The 15,047-nt window shown below is 39.5% G+C and overlaps 1 long non-coding RNA gene across 3 annotated transcripts in view; it reads left to right on the forward strand.

Moving 5' to 3' along the window:
- Positions 1 to 1,054: 1,054 nt before the first annotated feature.
- Positions 1,055 to 15,047, forward strand: part of LOC102549766 (uncharacterized) — a 126,465-nt gene continuing 112,472 nt past the window's right edge. For 2 of the 3 annotated variants that reach the window (XR_010065270.1, XR_001837462.3), the window contains exon 1: positions 1,055 to 1,165. This is a non-coding gene — a long non-coding RNA (uncharacterized LOC102549766). The remainder of the gene's footprint in view (positions 1,166 to 15,047) is intronic. The other variant, XR_352459.5, reaches the window with a different exon arrangement.

Consider the following 15,047-nt stretch of genomic DNA (forward strand, 5'->3'; position numbering starts at 1 on the left):
CACAGCTCTTCTGATCTTCTGTTAGTAGAGGTATTTGTAATAAGCAAAGACACCATGGGGTGGCTCTGGCAAGTCCCAGTAGAAGAGCAACAGAACCCATCCCTAAGGCTCTGAAGTGCAGCCATGGCACCTGCAGAAAGAGCTACGCACACTTCAAAAAGCAGCTGCTGGCAGATTGCTGGGTCCTTGCAGAAACCCTCTAACGATGGGCATGAATTGAGTGTGCAGACAGCAGTGTGCAGACAGACAACTCATTGTGAACCATGTGCTATTAGGCCTTCCAGTTATGACCGTTGAGTGCACACAGCAGCAGCTATTACACGACGGTGTGCTTATTTCCAAAGCTACATATGAGCATGTTATTCCACAGTTAGCTACATGAACAGGTGGCCCCATCTCCCACATCACTTACCACTATTGCTCTGGTGATCTTCCCGTGGGTTATAATTGTAGCCTTAAAGAGGGTTCTTATAATCAGTTAATGGGGAAGGATACAATAAAATAACTGTGAGTGGGCTCTGCAGCATCCACTTTAGATAGACCAGTACAAAGTAAAACCATGGCGTGGCTGCCTATCGCTCTCTTCATGAACAGTCTACTAAAACAGTAGAAAATATATCCCTAATACAGGCTGGAAGACTCTGCTTTCCTTTCCTTTTCATTCTCCTCTCTCTCTCTCTCTCTCTCTCTCTCTCTCTCTCTCTCTCTCTCTCTCCCTCCTTTCTTTTTGCCATTACTATGTGTGAACAAAGTAGTATTCAAAGCTACATAGATTTAGGTACTGTGCAGAACTAGTTGACTAATGAATTTGGATACAAAAAAGGAGCAGGATTAGATCTAAGACACACAGTTGGGCCTAAGAAAGCAGATATGAAGTGTGGGAATATGTAAGTTGTATTTTGATTGCATGGCACCCCATCACTATTACAGAATATTTGTTTATAACCAAGTACCCAACACAACGTAGCCAATAGACATAAAAAAAAAACCCTTTCAGTTATGGTCTTTATTGCACAACGGACTCTTAAAAGGTGAAGTCACAATAGCAGAGGCTGAGATTATGCAAGATACTGCCTGAGTTTCCTCCTACCAGGGATCCCTGAGAAATATATTTAACATTATGCTTATTCTTAGGGTGAAGTTGTTACTGAGTTAGCTTCTAATGGTGAGTACCATTTCCCATTTCCTTTCTGTCCACTTGCTTACTGTCCTATATTGTTACTTTGGCTGTATCTTCCTCTAGTGATGCATACTGTCTGTTGGCTAGAGGTACTGTTATTAAGAATTTGGAGGAGCTTCACACAAGGTGCCACACATTATCTGGGAAACTGAAATGCCTTCTTGGGGACTTTTTTTGTCTCATTAATAACAAACTTTAAGGACAGATTCAGAAGGAAGCTCAAGGACAAATTTATTGGAGTTTAAGAGCAAAGTGTCAGGGCAAACAGGCTGTAAATCTCAATTCCTTCTGGAGGAAGAGGTGAGGAAGAAGAGAGGATGCTGCACCATTTGTAAGCAGCCACGTGGTAGAAGGGGAGAGTGGCAGGTAACTTCATAGAGAAAGAATGAGAGAGCCCAGTGAGTGCAGGAAAGAATTGCTCAGGCCTTGGAAAGTACCCAAAAGTGACAAAAATAGACAATACAAAGTAAAAGGAAGTAAAAATCATACATGTCTGAGTAATTGAGAAAATTTCAGGCTGAATCCGGCCGTATAGCTGGGGCTCCATAAGCAACTTGTGAAGGAAAAGCACAGTTATCAGTAGCGGTATAATTTTTTCTCTCATTTGTTTAGTAATGTCTAAGGTGAATCCTGAGGGGTGGTGGTCCCTTAGCTGAGCAATTGACCATCCTAACTGGATTGACGTTCATATTTTGGGGTAGTTTGGCTAGAGCTTTCATTCTCTCCACAAAATACATTGCCCTTAATGGGCCATTAATACAATTATAACAATAGCACTGTAACTAACTTCCCTCATTCCTTTGGAGTGGGACTTCTCTACAGTACAATTCAGGCTTCAAATATTTCCTCAGAAGTAGACTGAGCATTTCATTTCAAGATGTGGCCTTGAGCAAGGGAACTATTACCTCCTGAGGGTCAGAAGTCAGCCTGCAAAACAGTCTTACTGGGATTCTCTCTCTCTCTCTCTCTCTCTCTCTCTCTCTCTCTCTCTCTCTCTCTCTCTGCATTGGCTCTGCCACATAAACATTGAAAAATGAAAGATGGAGATACCCCACCCAGCTAGAGACTGGTGTGCCTTCCTGTTTGCACCTGTGTCTGGAGCAGAGCCTCTGCTCTGCATTCAAACACATACTGCCAACATTCCAGTTGCAGCTCGATTGCCTTAGTTATCTGACACATCCAAGATCACAGGTGAGACCCAAACCCTGCCCCAATACCCAGCATAACCAGGACCCCTGGGACCCTGGAACACAGATACCACACCCAGCTAGAGATCTGTGTTCCTTTCAGTTTAAGCCTGTGCCTAGAGCAGACCTCTGCTCTGGATCCCTATCTACTCATCCCACACCCCATTTGCAGCTCAACCCTCCCTTAGAGATTCTGACATATCCAGTACCACAGGATTTCAGGCTCACAGGCTCATAGGAAGGACAAGCTCCAGTCAGAGACAGTGAGGTCAGTTAATACTAGAGATAACCAGATGGCAGGAAGCAAGTGCAAGAACATAAGCAACAGAAACCGAGGCTACTTGGTGTCATCAGAACCCATCACAGCAAGTCCTGGATACCCCAACATACCTATCAAGCAAGATTCAGATCTAAAGTCTTATTTCATGAAGATGATAGAGGACTTTAATAAGGACATAAATAACTCCCTTAAAGAAATACAGGACAACACAAGTAAACAAGTAGAATCCCTTAAAGAGGAAATGCATAAGTCCCTTAAAGAAATACAGAACAAAGTCAAACTGCTGAAGGAATTGAACAAAACTGTCCAGGAAGTTAGAAACATTAAAGAAAACACAAAGGGAGACAGCCCTGGAGATGAAAAAAACCTAGGAAAAAGAGCAAAAGTCACAGATGCAAGCATCACCAATAGTCTATAAGAGATAGAAGAGAGAGTCTCAGGTGTAAAGGATACCATAGAAAACAATCTAGGAGCCAACACAGAGTCAAGGAAAGTACAAAAAGCAAAAAGTTCCTAAATCAAAACATTCAAGATATCCAGGACACAATGAAAAGAGCAAATCTAAGAATAATAGGTATAGAAGAGAGTGAAGATTTCCAACTCAAAGGGCCAGCAAACAAACATCTTCAAAAAAATTATAGAAGAAAACTTCCCTAACCTAAAGAAAGAGATGCCCAAAATCACAAAAGAAGCCTATAGAACACGAAACTGATGGGACCAGAAAAGAAATTCTTCCCATCGCATAATAATTAAAACAAGAAGTGCACAGAACAAAGAAAGAATATTGAAGGCAGGAAGGGAAAAAGTCAAGTAATATATAAAGGCAGACCTACCAGAATTACACCAGACTCTCAACAGAGACTCTAAAAGCCAGAAGATCTCGGACAGATGTCACAGAGATCCTAAGAGGACAAAAATGCTAGCTCAGGCTATGATACCCAGCAAACTTGCAAGTAACAGAGATGGAGAAACCAAGACTTGCAGGACAAAACCAAATTTAACAATATATTTCCACCAATTCAGCACTATAGAGGACAATAGAGGGAAAACTCCAACACAAGGTGAGAAACCACGAGCAAGAAAAGCAAGAATTTAGTCTTTTCACAACAAACCCAAAAGAAGAGAAGCACATAAACATAAGTCCACCTCTATCAACAAAAATAACAGAAACAACAATCATTGGTTTCTAATAGCTCTCAACATCAATGGACTCATTTCTACAATAAAAATACATAGGCTAATAGACTGAACATGCAAACAGGATCCAACAATTTGCTGCATACAGGAAATGCAATACAATGACAAAAACAGACATTACCTCAAAGTAAAAGCCTGGGGGGAAATTTCGAAGCAAATGGTCCAATAAACAAGCTGAAGTAGCCATTCTAATTGCCAACAAAATAGACTTTGAACCAAAACTTATCAAAAAAGATGGGGAAGGAGACTGTATACTCATCAAAGGAAAAATCCACCAAGATGAATTTTCAATTTTGAACATCTATGCCACAAATACAAGGGTACCCACATTTGTAAAAGAAACATTACTGAAGGTCAAAGCACACATTGAACCTCACACAATAAGAGTAGGAGATTTCAAGACCTAACTCTCACCAATGGATACATCATGGTAACAGAATCTAAACTGAGACACAGTGAAACAGAAGTATGAATCAAATGGACTTAATCTACAGAACACTTCATCCTAAAACAAAAGAATATACCTCTTCTCAGAGCCTCGTGGTACCTTTTCAAAAACTGACCATATTATCAAACCAAAACAAACCTCAACAGATAACAAAAACTGAATCAATCCCATGCATCTTATCAGATCGCCATGGACTGAGGCTGGTCTTCAACAACAACAAAAACAACAGAAAACCAGCATACACTTGGAACCTGAACAACTATCTATTCAATGATAACTTGGTCAGGGAAGAAATAAGAGAAAAATTGAATACCTTTTAGAATTTAATGAAAATGAAGGCACAACATACCAAAACTTATGGGACACAATGAAAATAGAGCTAAGAGGAAAACTCATAGCTCTGAGTTCCTCCATAAAGAAACTGAAGAGATTCTACACCAACAGCTTAACAGCACATCTAAAAATCTCTAGAACAAAAAGAAGCAAAAACACCCAAGAGGAGCAGACAGCAGGAATTAATTAAACTCAAGGCTAAAATCAACCAAGTAGAAACAAGAAGAACTATACAAAGAATCAACAAATCTAGGAGCTGGGTCTTTGAGAAAATCAACAAGATAGATAAACTCTTAGCGAAACTAACTAGAGGCCACAGAGACACTATCCAAATGAAATCAGAAATGAAAAGGGAGACATAACAACAGAAATTGAGAAAATTCAAAAAATAATTAGATTTTATTACAAAAATCTATATTCAACAAAACTGGAAAATCTAGATGAAATGGACAATTTTCTAGACAGATACTAGGTACCAACATTAAGTTAGGATCAGATAAACCATCTAAAAGTCCCATAACCCCCAAGGAAATAGAAGCAATAGAAGCAATCATTAGAAGTCTTCCAACAAAAAAAGCCCAGGATCAGATGGTTTTAGTGCAGAATTTTATCTCACCTTCAAAGATCTAATACCAATACTTCTCAAACTATTCCATAAAATAGAAACAGAAGAAACACTACTGAATTCTTTCTATGAAGTCACAGTTACACTGACACCTAAAGCACAAAAAGACCCAAGAGAGAGTACTTCAGAAAAATTTCCCTTATGAATATCAATGCAAAAATACTCAATAAAATTCTCACAAACTGAATTCATGAACACATCAAAAGGACCATTTACCATGATCTAGTATGGTTCATCCCAGAAATACTGGGATGGTTCATTATACGGAAATCCATCAATGCAATCCACTATATAAACAAACAAACAAACAAACAAACAAAAACATGATAATTTCATTAGATACTGAAAAGGTCTTTCCCAAAATACAACACCACTTCATGCTAAAAGTATTGGAGATATCAGGAATTCAAGGTCCACCTAAATATAATAAAAGCAATACACAGCAAGTCAATAGCCAACATCAACTAAATGGAGAGAAACTCAAAGTAATCCCATTAAAATCAGGAACAGGTCAAGGTTGCCCAATCTCTCCCTATCTATTCAATGTAGAACTGGAAATTCTAGTCAGAGCAATTATACAACAAAAGAAGATCAAAAATCCAAAGATACAAATGGGGAAGGAAGAAGTCAAGAAATCACTACTTGCAAATAATATAAAAAACATAAAGTGACCCTAAAAATTCTACCGGAGAGCTCCTATATCAGATAAACTATTTCAACAAAGTGTCTGGATACAAAATTAACTGTAACAAATCAGTAGCCTTCCTCTACTCAAAGGATAAATGGGCAGAGAATGATATTAGGGAAACAACACTCTTCACGATAGTCACAAATAATATAAAATACTTTGGTGTGACTCTAACCAAGCAAGTGAAAGATCGATACCTCCCATTAAAATTCCAGCTCAATTCTTCATAGCACTAGAAAGAGCAATTCTCAAATTCATTTGGAATAGAAAAAAAACAAAAACCAAAAACAAGAAACTCCTAGATAGCAAAACCCACTCTCAACAATAAAAGAACTTCTGGGGGAATCACCATTCCTACCCTAAGCTATACAATAGAGCAATAGTTGTGAAAACTGCATAGTATTTGTACAGAGACAGGGAGATAGATCAATAGAATAAATTGAAGACCCAGAAATGAACCCACGCATCTATGGTCACTTGATCTTTGACAAAGAAGCCAAAACCATCCAGTGGAGAAAAGCATTTTCAACCAGTGTTGCTGGTTCAACTGGCAGTCTGCATGTGGAAGAATGTAAATTGATGCATTCTTATCTCCTTGTACAAAGCTCAATTGCAATTGGATCAAGGACCTCCACATAAAAACTGATACTCTGAATCTAATAGAAGAGAAAATGGGAGAGCCTCAAATACTTGGGCATAAGGGAAAACTTCCTGAATAGAACACAATGGCTTATGCTTTAAGATTAAACAATTGACAAATGGGGCCTCATACATTGAAAAGCTTCTGTAAAGCAAAGGACACTATCAATAGGACAAAACGACAACCCACAGATTGGAAAAGGATCTTTACCAATTCTACATCTGATAGAGGGTTAATATTCAAAATATATAAAAAAGAACTCAAGAAGTTAGACTCCAGGAAACCAAATAACCATATTAAAAAGTAGACTACAGAGCTAAACAGAAATCTCACCTGAGGAATATCAATGGCTGAGAAGCACTTAAGAAATGTTCAACATCCTTAGTCATCAGAGAGATGCAAATCAAAACGACCCTGAGATTCCAATTCACACCAATCAGAATGGCTGAGATAAAAAATGCAGGTGAGAGCAGATGTTGGTGAGGATGTGGAGAAAGAGCAATACTCTTTCTCTGGTGGTGCTGCTGGTGGGACTGCAAGCTGGTAAAACCACTTTGGAACACAATGAAGTACTACTCGGTTATTAAAAACAATGACTTCACGGAATTCATAGGCAAATGGTTGGAACTAGAAAATATCATCCTGAGTGAGGTAACCCAGTCACAAAAGAACACACATGGTACTCACTGATAAGTAGATATTAGCCAAAAGCTCACAATGCCCATGATACAAGTCACAGACCATATGGAACTTAGGAGGAAGACCAGGATGTGGATGCTTGAATCCAGCATTGAGTGGGGAACAAGATCTTCATGGGAGGAGGAGGGAGATGGGGACCTGGGTGAGAGGGAAGAGGGGGAGGAAATAAGGGGGCAGTATCAGGTATTGGAGGTGTTGGGAGAGAGGTATACTACGTCAGGAAATCGAATAAAAATATGTAGCAGGAGGGATGAGGAACTGGCGATAGCTATTGGAGGGTCCCAGACACCAGGGAAACAAGAGGCTCCCCGGACCCCACCAGGATGATTTTAGATGAAATGTGCAGAGAAGGGGAGGATAGAATCTGTAGAGACCACCTACAGCAGACAGGCATGGCCCCCAGTCAAGGGATGGGGGTAGTCACTCATCTCAAAGTTTTTAAGGGAGAAATGTTCCTGTCCAAAGGAAGTACAGGGACAAAGAACGGAGCAGAGACTGAAGGAAGGTCTATCCGTGTACTGCCCCACCAGTGCTGTCTGCCCCATCCTGTCTGCAGACACCAAACCTGACTCTCTTTCTGTGGTCAAGAGGTACTTGCTGACAGAGTCCTGGTGTGGCTGTTCCTTGGGAGGTCCAGCCAGCAAGTGACCAATGCAGATGTGGATGCTTAGAGCCAACCAACAGATTGAGCTCAGAAATCCTGGCTGGGGAGCTAGCAGAAGGACTGAAGGAGTGTAGGGGAATTGCAGCCCCATAGGAAGAACATCTTTTGGTCAGACTACCCAGTGCTCCCAGAGACTAGAACACCAACCAAGGGTGTACAGGGAGGGAACCATGTCTCCAGATATGTATGTAGCAGAGAATGGCCTTGCCTGACAGCAATGGGAGTTGAGACCCTAGATCCTGTTTAGGTTTGATGCCCCAGCTTAGGGAGATGCTGGAGTAGTGGGGTGGGAGAGGGTGGACTGGTTGGGGAGCACCTGCATAGAAGCAAAGGGGAAGGGGAGAGGGAGAATGTGGGATGGGGGTTTTGTGGTAATTGGAGAGTGGGATAGCATTTGAGATGTAAACAAATGGAATTATTAATAAAAAGTAAATAAATGAAAAGAAAAATGATAGATGCTGTTAATAGATAATAGTATAAAAAGTGTATCCTTGGTTTTATTTCTTGTACTTTATTATAGTAATTTGTTACCTTGAATATTTATTAATTTCTGAAGAATGAAATATGAGATTTGTATATATATATATATATATATATATATATATATATATATATACACACACACACACACACACACACAGTATACATACAGATAGAGATAGGCATACCATAATTACAGGTCCTGTGATTTTGCTTTGGTTTAAATCTTATGACATTTATCAGACAATGTTTGGTCACTGTGTAACTTCTTCAGAGCAATAGAACATATGTCTCCTGAAGATGTAGATTGTTATATATCTCATATTATTATATCTGTCTTATCTTCAACTGATCATAAGAATGTTATATTATGATGCTTTGGGATAATCATACCTTCAGATATGGATGTTTGAAAATATTAGGTTACCTCCCATATTAACTGTGTATTTAGTTTAGTGACTGGTGCTGAGTGTGTAGCCAATAAAGGTTTATAGAATAAGTAGCAAATATAACAATTTTTACATCTAGTCTTTCTGTTATGTACCTTGAAGTATGTTAAAATGTTGCATACCTAGTAGTTTCTCGGAGGTACACACCTCAGTCTAGGACATTTATGTTTTCATCTTGAGGCTAATGTTTGAAACTAAGTAGCATTTCCCTAAGCCAGACCCACCCGATCTGCATCTATAGTTACATTTATTTATGAATCGGCCTGTGTCTTTATGTCTTTATGTACCTGTCTATAGATCCACTCATTCATCTATCAATCCATCCATCAAGAGAATTCTCTTGCAAACAATTTGTCAAGAAAGAGAGCAATGTGCTATAAAAAAGATGGCAGAACTCTACTAAAAGACATTAGATATTAAAGTATAATTAGAAGATAGAAATAAATATATTACGCAATTTCTACCGACTCAACTAAAGTGCTCCTGGGCATATATTCAAAAGATGCTCCACCATACCGCAAGGACATGTGCTCCATTATGTTCATAGAAGCTTTATTCATAATAATAGCCAGACACTGGGAACAGCCTAGTTGTCCCTCATCTGAAGAATGGGATAAAGGCACCAACACACCCACAAAACTTTTGACCCCAAATTTTTCCCATCTCAAGGAAATGCTGAGACAAGTAGGAGCAGAGACTGAGGAAATGTCCTGAGGTCAGGACTCTTATGGAAGAGTTGGGGGAAGCATTGAGGGCCTAGAAGGATATAGGAACTTCACAGAAAGAACATAGTCAACTAACCTGAATCTTGGGAGGGTCTCAGAGACCAAGTCACTGATCAAAGAGCATACAGGGGCTGGACCAAGGCTGTCACATGTATGTGGCAGATGTAAAGCAGTCTTCATGTGGGTTCCCCAACAATTAGAGCAGGGGTTGTCCCTAAAGCTGTTAGACTGTCTGTGGAATCCATTACTGACAGTGTTGCCTTGTCTGGCCTCAGTGGGAAAGAATGTACCTGACCATGCATAGAGTTGATATGCCAGGGTTGGGAGATACTTAGGGGTTCCCCCCCTCTTAGAAGATAAGCAGAGAAGGGGATGAGGAGAAGGACTGTGGGGGGGCAGGAGTTAGGGGTGCCAATCTGGATAATAAAAAATGAATAAATTAATGAATAGGAAAAAGTATATTTTGTGACAATATAAAAGACTAAACTTACTAAGAAAATATAAAATTCGTAAAGTATGTATACCTACCAACTCAGTTTTAACATGCACAGAAAATATGGGGGAGAAGGGAGAACGCAAAGGCTTTAGAAAGTTACAGTTCACTTGAAGCACAAATGAGTAACGGAACACAGAGGTTCTCCCATGAACAGGAGTGTTTGTGGTAGGAAGAGAACCTCAGGTTCTTCTTGTTAGCTCCACTAAGAGCTGTGAAATACCTCGTTAGAAATGAAGAGCTTTTTAATAATTGCTTCTCTGGTAACTACTTTTATACAAAATTTAAAAAAGAAGTGACAAGCTAAAGATGAGGACAAGATCAGAGAGGAAGTGCTTCATCAAGATCAAGAGCGATGAAGCACTCAACGCTGGATGAACTATCATCTAAGTGTTCCCTGGTCACAGGCTGTCCCGTCTGTACCTTCTGCTCTTCCTCATTTCAACCTTTGCAAAAAGCACTGTTTGCTGAATGAGTTTCAGGAGACATGTCTCTGAGAAAGGGTTCCCCAGGTCCCAGGGACAGGACTTTAAGATACATGTTCTCATGGTTTATGTAGATTTGATTCTGCTTATAATACTGAACTCCAATATCTATCTGCAAGTGCACCCTTTAGCAAGATGGGGTTTGATTTGATTTTCTCAGCAGTACCACATTTCAACCTTAGCTAAAGTTCCTAATGTCACTCAAAGATTATTTGTTGAATGAATAGAACAGCTACTGAAATAAAAGGAGAGAATCTGAATTGCTAATGCAAACAAAAATGGCAAATACTGTTTCCGGGAATAATTTTCTGAGGAATTTTGTCATAAACTAGCTGAGGAGACACACCACATTCTCTGTGAAATTGCTTTTCTCACTAATAAAACTAACATGCTATTTAGTGTTGGCTTCCTAGGTTTTATGGACAATTTTACTTCTGGATTTAAGTCAATATTTTAATTTGGAAAAAATCTTTCTGCTTATTTTGCTGTTTCCTCTGCTTTTAAAATGGGATGTCTACTTCCAGATAGTGTGGGATCCCAGTCTCCCCCTGCATGCCTGTGCTCCGTTTTCATTCCATGAGGCTTTCTGAGCACAGTGTGGTTAAGATCCACACATCCAGCAATGTCCTAAATACATGTCAGCAGGTGTTGAAGGGCTGTTGGATGAGAAAGTGCCATCACTTCCTGGGTAATTGGAACAAGGCAGAGGACACTGCACACAGCGACTTGACAAAGGATTAACCTGTCTCCTCCACTGTAAAGCAGTAATGGGCTCATTTGTTACTCATGGCACTGCTTGTCACCACATGATAGGGCTAACACAGCTTCCAGCACACTTTCCCAGGATCCTCCACCAAAGAGCTCAAAATGGAGATGTGAAGACACGACCTAGAAATTGATCTATTCATAGGACACACATCAAAGTTCCTAGGGGGTGTTTTGCTAAAGACACGGAGATGAGTATCAGCCCAGGTGCTTAGTGGCTCATTAAACTCAGGAAAGACAGAGAAGATCAGATAGCGAGCTCCGATGTCATGTTCTCTCGGTTCACATTCTGCTTTGAAGGATTTCCAGGGTAATTTATGATAGGGGGAAAGCTTGGGATATTTGCTCACAGGATGTTAGTGAAATAGGACCACAGACTGAATCCAGGGAGTGTTTGTTAATGCTCCTAGCATGATCCCTGACACTCTAGCTAATGATAAATATTATATAGATACCGATTGATGACATATGAAAGTATTTTTTTAAATCTTGGTGAGAAAGTGAAGATTCTGTGGGTAAAAATATGTGCTTTAACATTATAATAAGTAAACAATATTTTACTCACCAAAACAATAATTTAAAATCATTGCTGTATGGTGGTTCATGCCTTGGAAAGGCTGAGTCAGGAGTACCCTGAGTTCAAGGCCAGCCTTACTACAGAATAGGACCCAATCTCAAAAACCTATGTACAATAACAAACACATCTGGTTCAAATTTATTCAGAAGGAAGCTCTCAGTACAGAGTTTGAAATAATCTTTTTTATAAGTTCTGTTTAAAAAACTTCTGCCATAAGATAGTCATTGTAATATTGACATCTAAAGAAGTATTATCATTTTTTTTCAAAAATGTTACTAAATTCTCCATAGAAGAATTAGAGCTGTGTTATCAGACACGGGTGAAAAAGCCATTTGGGGAGTATATGAGGAGGCTCATATTTCCCACTGTACAAGAGGAAACAGAGGCTCTCATTGGCTATTTTACTCAGATTACATAGCTACTAGGGCTCAGAGTGATGCCTGAATTGTTCGATACCATATCCCATTCTGTAAATCTTGGTTAGCTGTCAGGGCTCAGTCAAAGCAAAGCAATAACTTTCTGTTCACCTTTGACCCCTGAGAAGCACACAAGGTTTCTTCAGCTGTTGCAGCTGGTACCTACCTTCAGGTTTTAAGTGCAGCTCTTCACAGTTTTTGTGTGTAGACACAGTATATTGTATCTGAACTCGGGCGCTGACACTGCCACCTAGCACACATTGCACATGTGGTAGACATAATTTTACTTACTAGGTATTTTTTACTGGCTACATTTACTTTTGCTCATAGCTATTGGTGCTAGCTAGAGTTAATAAGTTCCTTATTTATTCATTATACAAATATGCAGTCCTACTAATATATCTTTTCTTAAAGATTTATTTTTATTATTTAATTATGTATACATGTGTGTATATTTGTGCATGTGAGTGCAGGTATCTGGGGAAGCCAGAGGGATTGAATTCTCTGGAAGAGAAATTGCAGTTCTTTACTTCCTATCTACAAAGCCATACTTCCCCTAAACTGGTGGTTTATTCAAATAATAATTTAAAAAAGCAGCAATTGTTAGGGTTTTCTTTTTTCTTTTCTTTTTTTTTTTTACATTTTCTTTGAATTTGTGTTCCTGGGAACCATTGCTTCCCTGATTTATTCTGAGTGTAATCTTCAGTTGTGCTACATAACTCCGTTTCTGGTCTGTCCACCTCTGCCAGGCAGGCTTGGAGCCTCTGTTTTCTGATCCTTCTTTCACAATTTGCTTCCTCATCTTGACAGAGCAGTTTCTTAAGGACCACCATGAGCAAAGAGTTCCTACACATGGCATTGTGTAGGAACTTTTTCACTGACTCTAACAGAACGAGTGCGTTTCTTCCAAGCTTCTCTCCCATGACAATTTACTCTACAAATAACTCGAAACTTACCATAGCGCATGTGCACCACAGAAATCACCAGACATTACAAACCAATGATTTGTTTCTTTGTTTTTCTAGACAAGTTCCTAAGTGATTATCAGTATACCCATGGTACTGTTTAATGGATTTTCCTATTCTTATTTTGAGAGCTTGAGCTGGCTAGGTCACCTAACAAAATCTCTTTTCTTTCTCTCTCTCTGCTTTTTGAAATGAGTTTTAATGTAGCTTTTTCTGGCTTCCAGCATACTATATAGCCAAGGATGGTCTTGAACTTATGAACTCCCTTCTGACCTTCCAAGTGTCTTAACTACAAGCATGAGACTTCATACCCAGTTCTTGTGTCTCAGACACTTTAGTTCAGATGACAGGCTTCTGACCCTATGCTGATAATTCATAAATTTGTAAGTGGTACTAAATATGCAAATGTGTCTTTCATCAGCAGATTTCTCAGTTAAACAGGTTATTTCCCTCTTCTGATTGGCTTATATTTCCAATAACACCCCTTCTTAAAATTGTTTACTTGTTATCCATTTTCTTTCAATTAAGATAAATTTGAAGAGAGGGAAATAATTCACAGATTTTAAAAGGAATATATATATATTTATACATATATATATTATATATATCTCCAGATTTCCATCTTCCAAATAGAACTGAAGAAGACTCTTGAGTTTGTTTTTGTAGGTACATAGCCTAAGCTATTTGACACTATTGGCACAGGTGCAAGAAGCGACAGTAAAAATGGAGAAAAGTATGTTGACTTCTGAGTTTCTATAAAAAGAAAATGCTTCAAGAATGTATACCACGAGTGTCTGAATTGAAAGGTCTGTGATGGTCTATCTTCCAATGAATGAGAAGATAAAAACATGATGGTGAACTAAAGCAGGAAATGCATTGCATTTGAGATTGTTGTATTTATTAAAAGATAAAGAGAGGATATGTCCTGGGTTCCTGGTTCGATCCCAGGTTTCAGCACCAATGTTGTTAATAAAAGGATAAGAGGGAGGGGAGATTATGTTCTATGGGGAGTCTGTGGGAAAGGGGTGCCTCAGCAGGCCCATGCTCATTCTTTCCCCCTGAGGGACCAGCCACACTATGTTATAGTATAGAATAGAGTTTATTCAGGGCATGGAGAGGGGAGTTAAGAGGGAAGAAGGGCAGAAAAAGAGAGAATGAAGTAGAGAAATGAAGTAGAGTGGAGGCTGGCCCTGAACATGTGGAGAGGAGAGAAGGAGAGAAGGAGAGAAGGAGAGAAGGAGAGAAGGAGAGAAGAGGATGGAAAGTGAAGTGACAGAGGGACAAGAGAGGGAGAGGAAGAGAGAACAAGAGTGAGAGGGAAGGGGCAAGCAGCCCCTTTTAAAGTGTCAGGCATACCTGGCTGTTGCTAGTAACTGTGCTAGACATAATGCTAACAGAGTTGGTTTTAGGTTTTAGGAACAATATCCAGTTGGACACACAGGAACGGAGCACAATAGAAATGTCTAGTGCACTTCAGCCTTTCAGCATGATTTGCTTCTCTTTGTGGTAATGTGTGCCTTTGTGTAGATGGGTCCATGTATCATGTATCTTCCCACAAGTCGTTGATTGAGAAGGTCCACTGGCATATGAAGGTATATTGGGGATCCTGAACAAGTTCCTTAGCGATGTCCTTTACTCTATCTGATTATTGGGAATCCCGATGGCCTTTGCATCTCCTAGATGAAACTGAAAGTGACGCTGAAAGTCTTATTATGCATTAGGGCCCATTCATTCTGGGCATTCACTCTGCC

Source organism: Rattus norvegicus, chromosome 3, assembly GCF_036323735.1.
Source record: "Rattus norvegicus strain BN/NHsdMcwi chromosome 3, GRCr8, whole genome shotgun sequence".
Classification (NCBI taxonomy): domain Eukaryota; kingdom Metazoa; phylum Chordata; class Mammalia; order Rodentia; family Muridae; genus Rattus; species Rattus norvegicus.